Consider the following 6,076-nt stretch of genomic DNA (forward strand, 5'->3'; position numbering starts at 1 on the left):
CTACTACCGCACAGCACCACGGACCAGGGTTCAATTCCAGCCTTGGGCGACTGTCTGTGTGGAATTTGTGTAACCTCCCCGTGTCTGCATGGGTTTCCTCCCAGTCACAGATGTGCAGGGTAGGTGGATTGGCCGTGCTAAATTGCCCATAGTGTTTAGGAAGGTGTAGATTAGGTGGGTTATGGGGAGGTAGAATGCTTTGAGGTTCAGTGTGGACTTGTTGGGCCAAAGGGCCTGTTTCCACACTGTAGGGATTCTATATCGATATCCCTCATTTCCCATTGCTGCTCTTTGAAAAGTCTGAAGACAGGACAGTGTTTGAGACTGGAGCTGCTGAGAGGCTTTCCCACCCCGATTGTAAAACCTGGAACTGGACTCACATTCACAAATAGTGTTTCTGTTACTAAGGACTGAGCCAAGGAGACTTTTATTCCCTCAAAACATGATGAGTGTTTAGACTTCTAAATAGAATTCCTAATCCACCAGAAAAGAAACAAAATGCCACAATTATATGATTGCTGTGATGTTTTTACTGTTGGTGTAAAATGAGTGAATGGTGATAACAGAGAATGAGGGTGATCAGTTCATGGTGTCTGTCTCAACACCACAATATTCCGCAGTAAGGCTGCAGTTTATTCTGCCTCACCTTGTTATTCCTACCAAACCTTAGGATAAATTAATTGTCAGCAGGAAACCATTCCCTGATAGGGAGAAAATAGGCGACAGGAATACCAGCACCGAATGACAATTATCTGCACTCAAACAAAGGCACCATGCTCAGTTCTCTGCATCGACAGGACAAGTAATGGTCGAGTGGTATTGTTGCTGGACTGTTTATTCAGAAAGCAAGGTAACATTCTGAAGACCAATTTTCAAATATCACCCCCAGAAGATGATGGGATTTCAATTCAGTAAATATCTGTAATTTAGAACGCAATGAAGGCCATAAATCCATCATCAGGGGGCCAAAACCCATGTGGTTCCCTAATGTCCTTCAGGCATCTTTGATCTTTACTGATCGCACTTACGTCTGACTCCAGGCCCACAGCAAACATGGTGGGTAATTAGCAACGGGCAATAGATGTTGGCTGAGCCAGTGACACCCTCAGTCTGTGAATGAATAAAGGGGGGGCAAGGAATTTTGCTGTTTAGATCAACAGTATGGCATTTCAGAGAAGTTGAAACAAGGAATCTTCAATGTAAAGCTCAGGCACCGCTGGGATTTTAACTCAAGATCGCCTGTTTACTACACACTGATTTTTTACCCATCCGTGGGGCCATTTCCTTAACCATGCAATCACAGTAACTTGGGGAACTTTCCTGTATCAGTGTTACTTAATGAGAATTTTGATCTAACACCACTTTTCAAACACGGATTGTTGACAGCTCAATATTCTCTTGTGAAAGTACATGGAAAGAGACCATTTTCTCCTGAGATAATGGGAACTGCAGATGCTGGCGAATCCAAGATAAAAAAAAAGTGTGGAGCTGGATGAAGACAGCAGGCCAAAGAGCATCTCAGGAGCACAAAAGCTGACGTTTTGGGCCTGGACCCTTTGGTTTAAAACTGACAATTTCACCTGTTTCAGCTAACTGGATAAAGAGCATGGGGTCATCCTCTTGGGGCCCATGAACAACGTTAACACACACTGAGGGAACCTAACAAGACGAATAGGTTCATTTTGGTTACTGAGCAAATGTAAAGCCTGACCCATTGGAGCCAACATTGATCCTTGCACCAACAGCTCCACACTCACTTCCTGCCTCATGCCCCCGCCCCCCCTCACAGCCATTGTTGCCTTTCACTTTTGTTTCATCCCCACACTTTGCTTCTGAATGTGTTCCTGACCGATTGTAGGTGTTCAGTTAGAAGCTGCAGCTTTAACCCGAATGCCTGGGATAGTACTTCATTCAATGGGATTGGATTTATTGCCCATCCCTAATTTCCCAACAGACGGAGGTGATGAGTTACTTTATTGAACACTCAAACTCCTTGGCATGTAGGTACAGCTTTGATGCTATTAGGAAGGGAGTTCCAGGATTTAGAAGCAGTGACGCTGAAGGAACAGCAGCATGGTTCAAACTCAGGAAGGTGAGAAACTTGGAGGGGAGTTTGTTGTGGTCAAATTCCCATGAAACTGCTGCCACTACCCTTCAATGTGAAGGCAAGCTCTCATTCGACTGATTCTGGTAGATCCAGAGTGCGTGTTCTGTGCATAACCAGGAATTTACTTCATTCCTACAGTTAACAGGAAGAGATATAAATCATCATTTCCTGACTGGGAATTGTACCCCCGCCTGAGCGATGCAAACCCTGAAAGCCAACCAGCTTACATGACACTAATCCTTGCGACCTGACTTGTACACACTCCCGTGCCTGTTCCTACACCAGAAGCACCTTCACCAGTGAAGAGTCTCTCTCCAAGTTTCAAAATGATTCATATTATTGCCCTGTGTTTCAACATGGAGAAAGCTGGGCTGTGAGAAGTGTCTCGGTCTGAAACGTCAGCTTTTGTGCTCCTGAGATGCTGCTTGGCCTGCTGTGTTCATCCAGCTTCACAATTTGTTATCTTGGATTCTCCAGCATCTGCAGTTCCCATCATCTCTGTGATAAACTGATGTTGTTAAGTAGATATATTGCAGAAAGGCTGCTGTTAACAGGACATAGCAAGAACTGCAGATCCTTTTTTCATACGAAGGATGAGGGCGATATTTGGAGAGGCCAACATCTATCAGCCATTTCCAATTTCCAGAGAGGGCTGAAAAGAGTCAACCACATTGCTGTGGGTCTTGAGTCACATATAAGCCATACCAGGTAAAGATGGCAGTTTCCTTCCTGAAAAGATATCAGTGAACCAGGTAGGTTTTTCCCAACCATTGACTTGACTCCCAAAATGACTAAATGTCTGTCTATCTCAGCCTTGAACATACCTACGCCTTGACAGAACACAACCGGCCAAGCAGCATCAGAGGAACAGGAAACCTTGATGTTTCACGTCGGGACCCTTCTTCACAAATGGGGGAGGGGAAGGGGATTCTGAAATAAATAGGGAGACGGGGGAAGCAGATAGAAGATGGAGAAAAGAGATGATAGGGTGAGAGGAGACTGACAGGTCAAAGAGGCGGGGTGAGAGCCAGTGAAGGTGAATGTAGGTGGGGAGTTAAGGGGGGGAAATAGGTCAGTCCAGGGAGGATGGACAGGTCAGGGGGGCGGGATAAGGTTAGTGGGTAGGGGATGGGGTTGGGGCTTGAGGTGGGAAGAATGGTTAGGGAGGCAGGGACTAGCTGGGGTGGTTTTGGCGACATGTCCATCCTGGGCCTTCTGCAGTGCCACAATGACGCCACCCGAAAGATGCAGAAACAGCATCTCATAGTTCGTTAGGGAACTCTGCAGCCCAAGGGTATCAATATGGATTTCACAAGCTTCAAAATCTCCCCTCCCCTGACCACATGCCAGAATGTTCTGGGAACTGGAATCACAAGAGAATGAAGAGTGAACTTTCTGATTGAGCACAAACAGTCCAGACACTTGCCACTTCTTTCAGAGGCCGGGACATTGACTCGGGTGTTATTGGGACATGAACTGAGCTGAGACATGGAAAGAATTCTTGTTCCTGCACATCAGGAATTCAAATCTCATCTCAGCTTCGGGACAATGAGAAAACTGAGAAATAGACACGACACTGAAAGGGTCAAAGGGAGACGGGCCCGGTTGTAGAAGATCTGGTTCCCAGTGATGTGGATGGGTCTGCAGAGAGTAGGATCAGTCTGATCCCATGCCTCCTCAATGAATGTCCCAGGTTTTATGTTGGAAAAGTACAGCTGATACAAGACAATTGTCATTCCAAGCGAGGCAGTTAGAAGTTTGAATTCACTACAAGCCCGCTTTAAGGGCTGCAGCAAGAGCTCGCCATTTTCTGTGGTGCAATTTGCTGGTGCTTTCGACTGTGAAATGTGAAGTTGGTGGTTTGAGGCCACTGAGAAAGGAACAAGTGCTGTTCTCCCTCTACCAGTTCCCTTTTTAGTATACAGTTACTGGTTTTAATGCAGTCAGGAAAATGTTCACCAAATGGAAATCTTGTCTGGTGAGTGACCATAAAGTTATTTCCATGTTGCTTTAATAGTTTACAATAAAGAGCTGGGAATGCTTGGAATCAGAATCAAAAACCTAAACTGCATTACAGAAAGGAGAAAACAGAGTTCTGAAGAAGTTCTGAAATGTTGACTCAAATTCTCTGCCCACAGATGCTCCCAGATATGCTGAGGATTTTTTTCCCCGCAATGTATATTTTCATTTGCAAATGAACGTTTATTTTATCTATTGGAATTAAACAACCAGAATCACCATGTATTACGTTAAACACTTTTGAAATCTGTGAAGTGATTGGATTCAAACAAACCCAGCAATAATTCATCCACAGCGTGACTGGCCATGGAAAGTGACCTGAAAAGACAGACAGCAGAGCATTTCTCTCAGTCGGCATGGCCGAGTGGTCAAGGTGATGGATTTGAAATCCATTGCGTTACTCCAGCGCAGGTTCGAATCCTGCTGACTATGGATAAAAGCTGAGTACAAACTTAAAGGCTGTTTATGACAGGAGTCAAAGCAGGGCCAGCAAGGCGTTTTACTGAGATTGCCAATGGTAGGAAAAGGCAACTCTCTGCCGGTCATGTTCAAAGAAACCAAACCTTCATAAAAGTTGTGATCAGAGATAATGGGAACTGCGGATGCTGGAAAATCCAAGATAACAAAGTGTGAAGCTGGATGAACACAGCAGGCCAAGCAGCATCTCAGGAGCACAGAAGCTGACATTTTGGATCTGGACCCTTCATCAGAGAGTGGGATGGAAAAGGGTCTGGCTCCCCCTCTCTCCCTATTTATTTCAGAATCCTCTCCCCATCCCCCTCTCTGATGAAGGGTCTAGGCCCAAACATCAGCTTTTGTGCTCCTGAGATGCTGCTTGGCCTGCTGTGTTCATTCAGCTTCACACTTGGTTATCTTCATAAAAGTTAACGTGTTTTCGGATATAAACTTGCAGGGACAACCATGGTGACACGGTGAGCCATTTGCTGGAACTCCAGGCTAAACATTATCATGGCGTTGAAAGTGAAATAAGCTTTGAATTCTTGATCTGCAGGCAACGAAAGTCCTTTGAAGGTCTCACCGAGAACAGCAAAGGGGAGGGGAAGCTGAAATAGTCTGCAAGCTGCTCATGGGCATGTGCCAATTTACGAACCCCACTGTATCAGCGCCGCCTCTTGCTCCCCAGAGGAGCTCGAACAGTTCATCCACTTCACCAACACCTTCCACCCCAACCTTCAGTTCACCTGGGCCATCTCCAAAACATCCCGCACCTTCCTGGACCTCTCAGCATCCATCTCAGGCAACCAGCTTGTAACTGATGTCCATTTCAAGCCCAACGACTCCCACAGCTGCCTAGAATACACCTCCTCCCACCCACCTTCCTGCAAAAATTCCATCCCCTTTTCCCAATTCCTCCGCCTCCGCTGCATCTACTCCCAGGATGAGGCATTCCACTCCCGCACATCCCAGATGTCCAAGTTCTTCAAGGACTGCAACTTTCCCCCCACAGTGGTCGAGAACGCACTTGACCGCGTCTCACGCATTTCCCACAACACATCCCTCACACCCCACCCCCGCCAAAACCGCCCAAAGACGATCCCCCTCCTACTCACACATCACCGCACCAGCCTCCGGATACAACACATCATCCTCCGACACTTCCGCCATCTACAATCCGACCCCACCACCCAAGGCATTTTTCCATCCCCACACTTGTCTGCTTTCCAGAGAAACCACTCTCTCCGTGACTCCCTTGTTCGCTCCACACTGCCCTACAACCCCACCACACCCGACACCTTCCCCTGCAACGGCAAGAAGTGCTACACTTGCCCCCACACCTCCTCCCTCACCCCGATCCCAGGCCCCAAGATGACTTTCCATATTAAGCAGAGGTTCACCTGCACATCTGCCAATGTGGTATACTGTATCCATTGCACCTGGTGTGGCCTCCTCTACATTGGGGAAACCAAGTGGAGGCTTGGAGACCGCTTT

This window comes from Stegostoma tigrinum, chromosome 10 (assembly GCF_030684315.1).
Source record: "Stegostoma tigrinum isolate sSteTig4 chromosome 10, sSteTig4.hap1, whole genome shotgun sequence".
NCBI classification, from domain to species: Eukaryota; Metazoa; Chordata; class Chondrichthyes; order Orectolobiformes; family Stegostomatidae; genus Stegostoma; species Stegostoma tigrinum.